Raw genomic sequence first — 14,199 nt, forward strand, 5'->3', positions numbered from 1 at the left:
GGCATGAGAGGTGGATGTACGAGCAAAGAGGTTAAAACCCATGGGCACTAGCATTAGTCGCTAGTGCGTATCTTGAGGTTTAAGGCAGTGAGGTTTACTCCCTGCACAGCACTACCCCATTGGCCACCCCTACATGTCTTTACAGATGGATGAAAATGCTGCCCGCTAACTTCAAGCTAACGTACTATTAACTGCACAAACTATCTGCATGATGACTGCAAAGTATTGTCTGGCATCATCATCACCCGAGCTGATGGGTAGGACTTAAACTGACAACAAAGAAACTTAGGAGTAAGTGTATTTGCCACCTTTCACCTAAACTGCTTTCATGACAAGTGACATCAAAAACAACTTCTCAAACTCTCAAAAATGTTTCTAGAGGTCTTTTAAATGCTAGCAGTCATGACACGTCATAACAGCAAGAACAATATCAGCTAAATGGAACTGATCGATAATCAATTATATAAATTACACTTGCTATGATAAGACAAAATGGCTTCTTTGAAAAGGTCATAGTGGTGCTTTAAGTTTTGAACTTTCCATTAGCTCAACATTCACGACCCATATTCTGTTAACAAAACACGGCAGAATACACCTGAAAGTGACCTCTTATAAGAAGATAATATATATATATATACATATATATAATTTGATGACACAGACTACTTTTTTTTTTGTCACAGAGTCTCTTCCTTTGTCCACTATAAACCCCATATTGGATATTTTTCAACACTGAACCTGTCTGAGTGCCAGAGCAGCCATGCAGGAACTGAACGTGGCCGTGTACGTTTGCTACAAACACCCTCGAGTTCAGTGATGGGCTAAAGGTGAACACTGGGTAAAAGCTAAATCAAGTGCTTCATAAATGTTGTATCTGTCACTTCTGACCATGAAAAAGTACTGTAAAATGAAGCTCATCGAGAGTGGAGAGAAAGTTTTGCTGATTCAAAGTGTAAGAATGAGTTAGTTCCACAAAATATTGGCCACGATGGACCTCCATAAAAACGCTCCCATGCTTTTCCAGCTCTGACAATTCCAAATATCTGCAGTGAATGTAGCCTATTAAAGTGATACTTGAGGCCAAAAGTGGAGTTAAGCCTTTCAAGTACTCACAAATGAGCTCCAGTAGAGGTTTTTCTCTGCTCCATCACTTCTTTGTGACTCAAGAAAATAGAATTAGCTAACCATGTACATTTAGCTTGAAGCTAATGGTGCAGTGTAGCCACCAGCGACGAACATCAGCAAAACTCTCCAGAAATGTCTGTTTACAAACTCTCAAAAACATTGTTTGATATAATCCACATCTTATTCATCTAGTTGTGTGCTCAGTAATCCACAAACTCTTTTGATATGAGTTAAAAGCTAACTATAACTAAACCGGTCAAGCTAGGTGCGACTGTGAAAGGGCAATGAATCAAAAGGTTACTATTAGCCGGTTTTTAGTTCAAATCAATTAAGGATAAGGTTTTTAAAAATGATTTGTGGATTATTAAGCATGTGGCTGGAGAAAAAAAGATGTGGAATGTACTGACTAAAGTGTATGAAATTTAGTAAACAGACATTTTTGCTGTTGTTTGTAGTTGGTGGCTATATAGCCTCATTAGCTTCAAGCTAACTATACATGGCTGGCTTTTTCTCTGATTTGTCTGCCTTCTGGAGTCAAGAAAAAGTGTCAAAGTGGTAAGAGAACATTTTCATAAGCTCCTATTTGTTAGTACTTGAAAGGCAAAAGAGTCATTTTAAGTTAATTATCACTTTAAGTATAAAGATTTGCTTCCTTGTAAGGTCTAGTCGGTGTTCTAGTAGAGTAAGTAGAATGCGAACTGAATTCCTCATATATCCTCTCACTTAGCTGTGCACAGAGAATTATTTTTCATACTGGACCAGATGATTTATTATTTGTAGTTAAACTGAGCCCACACTATGATTTATTGTAAGGTCTAAATTCACCATCCTGTCAAATCTAACTTTCTTAAGATTGAGTGGAAACAGAACAAGTTCCTAAAACAGTGATATACTCTGACAGCTGGTGAAACATTAGAACCCACTAAATCTGGACCAAACATGAATAATTCACATCAACAGGAATTTTCACATCTAATTTAGGAATTTTAATAGGAAATAATGCAACTTTGTTTTTCTAATATGCATTTTAGCAAATGCAAATGATGAATCAGAACATGTGCCGTCTTCTTTGGCTTCCTGAGAAACATTTATATGACCACGTCTTACTCTTTTATCCTGGTTAAAAACTGCTGTACGGCCCTTATATTTCTTGCAGCTGTTTCTGTTTTGCATTAATGTTTGCCATGACAGAATGTTTTAAAAGTCGCTATTTGGTGCATACTATGCCTCAATCCAAACTGCAGTCAATTTTACTTCCAGCGATTATCAAGAAGATTCCTTTTTTTTTTCTTTCCCAGAATTAACTTTACTCCAGTGAAGTGACAGCACGGATATCTTCACTTCCTGATTGTGTTTTATTTTGAAACAGGGGGAAGACAAATGGGATCTTTGGTTTATCAAACAGGAAGTCACAGTTTTCCAGGAAGTTTCCCTTTTTTCAGGATATTCACATGTTCTTTGATTGACAAAGGAGTTCTTTTCATGATCTTCTTGAACTGACACCTGCAAGTACCTGACATGAGGTGAGAAGGTAAGCGCTCTTTGCTCTCTAATCACCAATTTGTGTACTGCTTAGCATGCTAGCCCGTTAGCAATCGTGCATGAATGGCCAGTAGGTCTGGTTTGGCAGCAAATGTAAGAGGCATGTATTTCATTGTGCTGAGCTGACAGTTTTAATCCTGCTCTTGTCAAACAAATCTAGATCAGCATTTTTCAGTGAAGGAAACATCTTATGGTGGGATGATTTGATGAGAAATGATATCCTGTGGTTACTTTCTTGTGTTTTAGAGTGACATCTCTTTACTTCATGGCTAGAATATTGTGGAGGTCACAAGGATTTCTAGACCCCATGAACCTGGAGCTGTTCCAGGGTATTGATGAATAATGCATGTCCTACTTTGAGATAAAAACAAAGGGGAGGAATATTTTGGCATATGGTGAGGTGTTGTATTATTCTGTGTTCATATTCTCAATTCTTTTGGGCCCAGGGCCTTGAGAAGTGCAATGTTCTTCGTGTTGTTGGTCAGTTTCTGGTGTGGGTGGTCAGCCAGGTCTAGAGGTGCAAGAGACTTTGGCTTTTTAACACTTCCTCTCCTCAAAGATGTGGGCATTTGTAAGGTGGTTAGTATGAGCAAAATCTTGTGAAAGTTGGTGTATCACATGCTGAGGTTTGAGGTTTGGCCCTGGTTGTGGCCCAGGACCTCCATTGCACCCCTGCTTGCCTTTGAGGTTTGTGCCTGGTGCATAGAACGGAGTCCTGGAGTGGCCATAAAGAAAGGAAGAAAAAAAAAATTGAGGCCACAATATAAAGATTCTCCTCCCAATTTGATTATTCTGTATTTATAAGTTATATTTTTATCAAATTGAAATTTGACAAATTGGACGTGTGTTACATTTTGAAATATGTCTGCACAGGCGCATATACCCTCTCATCAGATTCAGTTTCTTGCTCAAGGACGCTTTGACGTGGTCACCAGGAGAAGTGAGGATCGAACCAGCACCCCTTCAGTTCCTAGGTGACCACTTTATCTTAAGCCGTTGTGCGCCAGTTTCTTAATATGATGGTTAATCATCTCATTTACACATTTTTAGGTAGAAATCCTGTCACATTGACATTGTGCTTCTAAATTCCATAGACCAATTCACTCATAGTGGCAATAACAGCGACAGCTAATGTTGGACGTTTGGTACTTACAGTCGGGTCCTCCCATGTGAGCTATTCTCAGCTAAGCGCAGTCTAGACAGCACTGAATTTATGGGCAGAATAAAACATAAAGCACGATTGAAATAAGTGTTCTTGATCTTAATGCACATCATCACCGTGTCCCGGGGATAAAACACTTAAAAGTCAGTCATGAAGAAGAGAAAGCCTGAGGGCTCTTAAGGCTGGCTCCATGTCCGTGATGCACCCGGCTACTTTAGCTGTCATGCAGCAATATCTTGGAGCCTCCGTTGGGTGCACTGATGCTTGGCTCTAGCCATTTAGCAGCAGCCTGCTTAACTGAAACCGACAAAACTTCTGATTCCAGCCCGATCTTAGAATATCACCCCTGGCAGTTGTGAAGCTGTCTTCGCTTATTTCATCTAGCACGGTCCCACAACTGCATTTGTGGCTGTCAGAGATTCTGAAGAAGATGCCTTGTGATGTTACAACTGTTGCCTGGAGAATTAAATTAAATGGAAAACACAACGATAAAAAGAGGAGAAATGAGATCTGTCTGACAGTTGTAGAGAGAAAAAGGGGTGAGCCGCTGCTCGAAAAGAGTGTTGGACTGAAGGGCGCAGAAGTGCCTTAACATCAATAAAACAACAGCACGTTTGGCCTCTTAAAGCCATTGGCTGCTGCGAAGGGTGAAGTGTCGGATGATTCCAGGCTAGTATTTGCTGAGGCGGAGCAGCGACGCTTGGTGATGAGATGTTTACAGCTGAGCAGAAATGTGAAGAGTCAAATTTGCTCGTGACACCACACGAAATCTCGTTGAACATCACAAGTATAATGTTACGAGAGTATTAGCCTTTAGAAACTGCTTCACTGGCTGACCTTGAGATGAAATTTGCAATATGCAGTAGAGAGATTTACTGTATGCAACCAATCTACCATTGCATCGCTTCCATGCTTGAACCCAGAGGCTTGTTGCGCTCTACCGTAATCCTGACAGTTATGCGGAAAACCAGTATCTTCCACATATCTGGAAAAGCTAAAAAGCCGACAAACGCCACTGGAGACACAATACTGCACCTCTTAGATGTTCAGAAATACTTTGCCTCTTCTGACTAAATGCTAATATTTAAAAGGGACACATTTTGGAAAATCTCACATCTTCAGCCCTACGTTCGAGAGCGCCAACAAACTCTAAAATCGGGCAACCCAGTCAATTTTTTTTTGACTGCTTTGATCAGAAAACATGAGATTCTGTAATTGTCCTACTTTGTATTGTCCTGAGATGGTTGGTTGTCCCCTAAGGTTTGGGAACTAAGACAAGACCACCTCTATTAAAAATATACTCCAGCTTATACATATATGACTATACCTGTATTGTATACTAATTAAGAAATTAGTTGAGAATAATTCAGCACAATTGGCTTACTTTGACAAAGGATAGAACGCTGTTTACTTACCCTTTTCCAGAGACTTTTCAGCCCATCTCATGCTCTTATGCTAAATTCCCACCACATGACCAAAACCTGTCACAGCAAGCCAGCTCGTGCACAGTTGAATAAAGAGTCAATACTTCAACAAGTTGACTCAAATTCACACTGTCCTACACAGTGAACCAAAACTGGGAGGTCACTGATTTGTTTTTGTTTTTATTTAAATCGACAAAACTATGAATTAGTTATCAAGCTACCTGTGACAAAAAGAGAGAATTACAAATTTTTACTTGATGGACTTGATCTTAATTTGTTTTAGTGGTCTCAAACAAAAGCTTTCATCTTGCTTTGAAGATGAAGCAAGCATACAAATGTTTTTGGATATTCTTTTTTTGTCACCCTTTCATGTGTAGGCATCAGTATGGTTGGAATTGGGACGCACCACATGAATCACATCAAGGAGAGAATGTAACAAATACTCTTTATTTTTTTTGCACTGAGAAGCGTTTGCTGATTAGCACCAGTATATTGCACGCCATGCTAATGCTAATAGGCTAATCAATCATAGCCCCTCTGCACAATAACTTGGAGTATTCGTCGTCAAAAGGCACAACAAGCTAATTACATTATGATGTATCTGCTATGGCACAAGTTAATTTCTCTGCTCTCTTTAAAGATAGTAGAGAATATGGCAGATAACTGCTTGAAGCCCTTGGGAGTCAGCAGCAGCTAAGCTAAATGTGGCAGCAAGTGTCAGGCCAAATCAATACACGCTTCTCAGCATTCCTTTGGTGCCATAATCCCGGCTGCAGTGGGCACTGAGCCTGGGGAGGCCTGGCCTCTTGTTTTCTTGCCCTGTTTTTTCAAAAGCAGCTGCACTTATGGAGATGACAGCTTTGAGCGCAAGCTAATTACCTCAGAAAAAAAGGGCAGAATTCGTGCTATAAACAGTGCATATTGGGGCAACACTGAAATGGCTTTTTGTGCAGCCTTTAGGAAGAAATTATATGACCTCAAACACAGAACAATTTTCTCTTCATGGAGCTTTTTTCTTTCTTTTAAACTCCTGATGTGTGGAACATAGAGGATTTCTGTGTTAAGTATTCCCTTAGGATAAGGTTTTGGTCAACTCCTCAGCAGTTTATCCATTGAGTAGCTTTAACAGCATTTTGCTGATAATTCTTTGAGAGAGATCTCTGGTTGTCTTCCATTTGATTTCACAGATCCCATTAGGTCTTAATCTCGTATTATCTGCCTTAAAATAACGAGTGATAATCCTGGCATCAGGCTAATCAGCCGTAAAATTGAGGAGTCTCCTTGACTAACTGGATTCCACCGCAAAAATAACACAGAATTCTTTAGCTTTTATGCTGAATGTTAATAGAGTGACATGAAAATGAGTTCTAAAACCGGACAGTAAATTAGCATTGTTGAACATTTGGTACCCTTGTCTAAAAGATATGGGTTTTTGGTAAAAGTTTTGAAACATGGTTCTATTAAGCTATTTAAATATTTGGTTCTATGACATGAAATAAATTGGTAATTACCACATGTGAATTAGTAAGCATTATGTGCCTTACAGTGGTTTCTAACAAGCATCTCAACAAAGCTAGCAGTTAGCACATAGCATAACGTTAGCTTTGCACTTCTAAGCGATTGCATTTGTGATTCAAAAATTGTATAAGTGGTATTCTTTTGTTAAGATTGCCTTGGTGAACCAAATCTGTTCCGTTTCAAAAACGTTTTCGTGATAACCTTATCTGAAATGCAATTAGTTTTTGGGTCCAGGGAACACATGGTGATGCTAAAATGTCCTAAAAGAAATGCGCCTTCCCTGCGGTTTTCTATTTTTAATAGCTTTTCAACGCAGGAATCCTTTACCACAAATAAAACCCACATTCCCTTCCCCCAACTCACCAGTATTTGAGGCGTGATGAGGGGGATTTCCTCAACATCCTGCATTCTCGTGTACTCACTTACCGAAGCCATCAGCCGCTCATTAAAAATGTAAAATTAATTATTTTATTTTTTTAAAGGGGAACAATGATTCGGTTCTGTGCTCAGGAAGCAGTGGAGCGTGAAGTTTGCATACGAAATGCATTTGGTCATCGCCCTGGCAACAGAGAAGGAGTGAAGGTGCAGCGAGTGAAATGAGAGCAGATTGTTTCTATTCTTTATTTAGAGAGTTATTCTAGACGATGAGTCACAGATGCCGCGGTACTGCTACATCTTTCCTGCACAATTTAGGCAGTTGGAAGAAAATGGTGAAAGCGGGGGTCTCTGAGGGGAAGTATGAGGAACAGCTCTGATTTCTAGTCTTCTCAAACAGGATTTTGTATTTGGAGAGATGTTGTAGGTTTTAACTGCTGAAATTATACTCCCCCTGAGACCTGGATTAACTTGATGCTGTCATATCAATAGCAGAAATCGTCGTACTTGTTGTAACATGAAAAGTTTAGGGCACCGATAGTGGAGGTTTAATGCTTCTGTCGTCAGGCAGATTTTCAGGTGTTGCAGTGAAGGCTAAAAATCGAAATGTACATGAATGGATATATTTGTTTTGGTATCTGTTGCATTCCACTTTGTCACTTGTCTGAAAAGAAAATGTTTCTAGCTCTTTCAGCGAGTTCTTTCTTAGATATGCTAAGAAAAGTTATGCTTGGAAAAATACAAATTTAATTTGCATTGGATAAAGGAGACCAATGCTGGTGTAACCACCTTTACAGTCCCTCAGGAAAAACGCAATCATGCGATCGCACAATTCAACGTATAATCAGCCAAAGTCCTCACATTTATGCGGGGGCTGCACTTTTTCAAAGAAGGCACATTTGTGTCACATCAGTCGCTGATTTCCGCGCAAAATGAGCGAAATATGCGGGGTTTTCCAAGATTTCATCATCCCTGCATTGTTGATACAAAAATGTCACTCATATCTTCGCAGAAAGTTAAAAAACGTTGCAATTACTTCACACAAGAGCAGCCGTTTTCCTCCCATTGCTTTGGGAAAGTTGTGGCGTCATTGAAAAGCCGCAAACCCCACGAAGAAGGCATGATGAATGAAGTCTGCAAATCAGTCTAATTTGCCAACAAAAATAAGCTAGGAACTCGTTTGACTCATCAACACTTTGTAAGTTGGAGCCGTGTGTTTATTGAGGTCTGAAATGAAACAAGATAAGAACCTCATTACTCCCATTACTTTCTGTGTTGTAGCACACTTGCTTATCATAGGAAGTCATGAGAAATTACTCTTTCCATTAAGGTCGTACCCTAGTGAGAACTGAATGTTGGGGTTATCACTTTTTTGTCGTATTCATCAAACTGCAGTTTTTACAAGTTCCTGCAATTTTTGCAAATTCCTGCAATTTCTTTGCATAAAATTGCATAAATATCCTGCGTATTCCATCCCATTTTTTAAGAAAACGTGCCGCATAATCAAGGATTTTGGGCCCCAGCAATCACGAAGAAAAAAAAATCTGCATTTTTCTAAAAGGACTCCCTTTATAATATGAAAAATATCCCCCAAACCCACCTGTGTAACATTTGGTAAATTGCGTTGTTTTGTTTTAGCCCTAGCTGTTTTTAATGTGAACATCTACGACCCAAAGCAAATCACTCATGTTTGTGAGGGAGGATTTTCAAGTTGAAAAAAAACCTTGTGCAAACCTGCCCGTCTCATTCCTAGGAGACGATTAAAAAGTCACTAAGGACACAAATTTGGGGTTCTTGTGTCTGTTCATGGCCATACTTTGCTTTCTAGCTCATGCTAAGGAAGTTAGCGTGTCATTCTTCCTTGTAGTAAGGATGAACATGCCAACATTCCGGTGATATTCTGCCTGTTATGAGCCTTCAATTGAGGCACTAGCTTCTTTTGACAAAATGCATTTTTAAGTTGCGTTAAGCGCAAAATGGACAGACTGGCTAATGCTAACATTCTTTTGTGCTAAGTCATATGCTTCTGGGGGCGCACCTAGTTTACAGGAAATATATATTGAGATACCGATGGAGGCCGTCTGCATTTCAAGTTTTTTGGACTTCAATTAACTCTCAAACCACCAACAAGGAAGTGTCGACGTGACGATATGGTTTTTCAGGGCTGATACAGATTATTAGTAAATTGATGCCAATAACAGATGCTTGTGGCTGATATTGGGTTGCAGTGAATGTGAAAAAAAATTTCGGTGACATGCCGTGAAATTACAGCAATACAAACCCCAACACCAAGGCCTTTTAAATTAAAATGTGTTTAAAGGAAAGCGTCTTTTTGAACTATACTTTTTTTCTAAAACAGTAGACTTCCTGAAAAAATGAGAAAAAAATCGATAAACAAGTCGATAAAATAATTGGACCGTCATTTTTGGGGGGCTGAACTTTAAAGTGTCTGGAGTTCCCAAAAGCTTTTCACTGAACTGAATGAACAAAATAAAAATCCTCAATCAGATTTTGAAGTTTATTGCTCAGAATAGTTGAAGTGCTTTTTATTCTTCTGGTACATTATTGAGTAAAAAAAAATGAACCCAAACTGATGACTGTTTAAAAAAATCACTGATACTGATTACATGAAAAATGACAAATGTTGGTCAATTCCTAACCCTGATCAAGAATTGAATTTGAGGTGTTGTTGGCGTTCACTGACTTGTAATCATTTACATCCTGATATAAACGATTAGTATTTGGGTTTTAAAGCTCATGTTGGACTAGAATGATATAGAATATTTTACCAACTGTGATTTGGGTCATTTTAAACACAAATGTGGACTAATTAATCTCCAACACACCGAATAGATTTGGTCTACAAACGTAATAACGTTGTTGTTTTTTTCCCCCTCTAAACTGTGGATGGAACGTCGTTGTTCTAATCTTCATCACCCCGAGCTTTGCGCTTGATTGCAGCTTCCTGAAGCTCCTCCAGCGGACGGTTTAAATAAAGAGCTGCTTTCTCACTGAGAATTTAAAGGCCGCAAATCATTTCCTCTTGCCGTCATCATCAATCATAATTACCAACAATTTCTTCACCTTGGATCCATTTGTGCCATTGAGATCAAACAGCAGTTCTAATGGGGCGCCCAGGTAATCTATATCATGTGGTGGGATCAGTAGTCTTTCAAGCCTCAAGTCTGCTCATGTACTATATTGTTTGTCACTGAAATTGTTTTCCCCTGCAGCTAACATGGAAATATATTCTCCAGTCCTGTCTTTAGGAGTCTCCACCATCTTGGCTGGCCATTTAGACTCCTGGAACCCCAGAATAGCTACAAAATAAGGAACCATACATCCCTCATTCCAATTTTAGTAACAACTGAGGCAAAAATACGGGTATTTCTGTTCATTTTCTTTTTTTCAATTTACTTCAGAAAAAAAGCCCTCCCTTGGAACCTCTGATTCAGGCAACTGTCGTGAGGAATGACATTTTTCTATAATCTTTTAGCTTTGTTTCAGTCACAAGATGAACTAGGCCCTCAAAAGGTTTCAGCCAAACTACAATTACACTAAAATACTCTCACCAGTGGAGTCTCCTATAGGACGCTCTCTTTCCTCCAGCCTGTACACTGAATGTTTCCAAAATGTTAGCGATGGATTTTAAATGAAAGCTTGGAGACAAACCCAGTCGCCAGAATAAGACAGTGGCTTTTTACTTTTCTGCAAACCATGGTTAGGCGCAATGCAATACAGCCAACAAGAGTGCATAGACACACAACAGTTTGTTGAAAGACATTCACAGACAAAACAATGGATGAAGTCCTTTTCAGTCTTTTCGAAGCTTAAAGCAGAATTTAAACTGCTGTCTTTTGCTGTTCTGCTTTCTCTCGACAAGTCATCGCTTCTGCTGCCTTTCCCACTTGACGTGCAACGTATTTTTGAATGAAACACGTTGTGGTTTGTAGGAGTGATGACAACCTTCTGTTCTAGAAGACTGTTATTCCAGTTGGACCTAAGAGGATGCAGCAACACAAGTTACATCCGTATTAATCTGTAAAAACTGATTCTGCATGGAGATGCAGAATCTGTGGGCGAGGGAGAAATGTTGGGACGGGGAAGCTTTGACCAGTCGCATTTGAGGGCACTTCAGTTGCGTCCACGTTGCATGTAGACATCAAAAAAGATGGAGCACACTGGCCTTTAGTCTGAAGGTTTAACAAGGCTGTGTAGCAGTGGTTTGAAACGGCTGACTGAACGTAGACTTGTGACTTTTGAAACAATCCTCTCGGATTCATCTTCCAACTTCGTTAAAACTGCAACAAATCTAAAAAGAAGTTGTTGTTTTTTTTTTAAATTTTAAAACATTTTTTACTTGACTTAAATGTGGTGTTTACTCCAGGAACAAATTCTGTCAAAAATTAGCTAAACACAAAAAAATTGAAGGCCGTACAGCCTTAAGTTGTCAAGATAACGTCAAACATTGTATTGTCTTGTTAAGGAATGTGAATTAAAATAAAAAAATTTAACATAAGCAACCACGCCAAGCATGTTTAATGACAACAGGAATCGAGAGACGTACACAGAACTGGACAAAAAAAAAATGGACTAAGTGTTTTAGAAAGCAATTCAACAACACACTTAAAGGATTCAAACAGCTACAAAACAGCATCGTGAGCATTTATAAAATGCAAGTGTGATAGATGTATGTTAACCAAATGCCTGGCCTAACAGGACCGCTTTCAGTTGCCAAAACAATGTGTAAAAGTAAAATTCACAACAGCAGGTTTCCTGCATTTTTTTTTGTGAATAAATATTTTGAAAAGTGTCATTTTGAGTAAACTGGTGCAGGCGTCAGTGTTAAGCATGTACATAAACAAGCACATTGAGATCATCATTGATGGTTTTCTTACGTGTTTTGGTATTCGAGGGCTGAGTTACAGATCAATTGGTGGAGTCACATGACCTCGGCTGTGCGCAACCACATCATAAAACCACAGAGCTTAAATAGCATTAGCACATCCATGACCAGGAAGTGTAACACGATAGCGCTGAGAGACATAAAAGTCCATACATACTGTAACATGTTTGTAGTTAGCAGGGGGCTGATGTTTCTCCCCCCTCGTGTGCCGTACTTCTTGTCACTTTAAACTAGTGTGATAAGAAGTTTTACCATCTGAGGACTGAGAATGCCTTGGAAGTTTTTGTCCTGTGGCTACTTTGGCTAAAATTGAAACCAGAGAGGCTGAAGGAAGAGTTGAGCAGAAGCCGCCGCCACTTGAGAGGCTGGTAATGTAATCCTTCAACAGGCTCTTGTACTGTGAGAGCCGTTCACTGTAGGCCTGACGTGCATTTCACCCTCAACGCTAAATATAGACATTAGCTTGTCAATTTGTACAGGAGGTTAATGACAGGTTCAGAACTGGAAATCATTGAGTCTGAACCTCACAGGCGACTGTTAACCTGCAGGTTCTTTCCTTTCAAACTACATGACGACGGCTAATTTGGGTATATTTCATCATAAATGGGAGTATGTATGTGATTTTGCAGCATAAATGCATGACCGCTGTAATTTAAAACTTATAAAAACGTTTAAATTTTCAATAAGCAAGTATTCCAGCAAGTTCCTGTCATTTTGGTATATCGTCGTGACCGTCTAGCAGTGGATGCTAACGTTACTCATGAATGCAGTATTTATGGCTGCAGACACTTCTAAGGCATGGTCGGGCTAACTGCAGCTAGCACACATGGCTAGCCCATCTTGCTAGCAGGGCCTCCCCATTCACCGGCTGTCTGTAACCCGGCAGTCATCACCGATGGTCCGCACATGAATGGCCTCGCACGGGTGCATCTTGTTGAGGTTTGCCACTGACTCAGATGTCTCTGTAGAAGTGTAAGTATTTAGTGCCTACAGATGCATAAAATCTAAATAAACAGTCATTACTGTCACCTACTGGGCTGGAGCATATAAAAAGTAGTAGCGCAGCAACGCATGCGCTACTCGTCTTGTCTTCTCTGAGAGAGAGACCTTGACTTGAAAAACCTCAGTTGACTCGGTTTCGAACCAACCAACCTTTCAGGAGACAGCCCTCTAAGTGTGTGTTCTCTAGCACCACTTAGTGGATACAGGAAGTGATATTTGCACAACAATGCAACATTTGTGTGTCATTCATGCAAAGTCCAAATATTATCACCCCTTAGCTTGATGAAACAGTCGCACACTCCGGTGTGCATGGGTTTGCAAAGGCCCACTCGTTACTGCTTGCAGCTTTAACCAGGACCTTGTCAGATGTGTGAATGCGTGAGTGTTATCTGAATTGCCATCTGCCAGCAAGATTACTCAGTATCAAGTGTCATGAAACTTGGTGGAGGGGCGGAGCACAGAGCCAGGAAGATCCTACCATATTTGGGCTTTTTTAAAAAATTAATTTCTCAGGATATATTACATTTACCTTGGTACAGGACTTTGAGTAACTCTGTACCATTTCAACAGAAAACCTTAGAGCTGAGATTACATTTTACAAAATGACAAATTATTAATTTTACTTGCATCACAACAAATGCGCTTAGGTCAGTGGAGGCGTTTCAACATCTTTTGAACAATAAAGCTGACTTTGACTTTTTTTGTGACGTTTTTTTTTTTTTTAAAAACTGTGTACTTGTGCAATTTTCATTGAATTTTCTCTCTGCATAAAGCTGCAGACAGATTAAATTTTAAAATGATCAAAGGTGGTGCGCGCCTTACAAATAGACAATTTATTATGATTTACTTTATTTGTCAATTCATGAGTATGGACGGAAAATAGCACATCACCCATTCTGAATATTATTTGAAAATGGGAGCAGCATTAACATGACGGCGTGCTCTTTTATAGCACATTCACAGCATTATTGTTCTGTTTGTATTAGCTGCTGGCGACAAATGCCAGAACAACTTTAGTGTTTTGCAGCTCAGAGGAAACAGAATGAATTGTATCTACTTGATTGTCACTGTTTGTCACCGTCAACATCATTTCCTCCACTACTGAAAACTTATGACACACGCCAGCGACGGGAATCTTGCCTCGG

The 14,199-nt window shown here is 39.6% G+C and overlaps 1 long non-coding RNA gene across 4 annotated transcripts in view; it reads left to right on the top strand.

The window, feature by feature from the left end:
• Positions 1–239: 239 nt before the first annotated feature.
• Positions 240–14,199, top strand: part of LOC147238591 (uncharacterized) — a 36,854-nt gene continuing 22,894 nt past the window's right edge. For 2 of the 4 annotated variants that reach the window (XR_015111794.1, XR_015111791.1), the window contains exons 1-3: positions 240–291; positions 684–838; positions 2,495–2,656. This is a non-coding gene — a long non-coding RNA (uncharacterized LOC147238591). Of the gene's footprint in view, positions 292–683; positions 839–1,289; positions 1,681–2,494; positions 2,657–14,199 lie in introns of those variants that run through there. The other 2 variants (XR_015111792.1, XR_015111793.1) reach the window with 2 other exon arrangements.

The sequence above is a fragment of the Aulostomus chinensis genome, chromosome 24 (genome assembly GCF_037954235.1).
Source record: "Aulostomus chinensis isolate RoL2024-O1b breed Wild chromosome 24, RoL_Achi_v1.0, whole genome shotgun sequence".
NCBI classification, from domain to species: domain Eukaryota; kingdom Metazoa; phylum Chordata; class Actinopteri; order Syngnathiformes; family Aulostomidae; genus Aulostomus; species Aulostomus chinensis.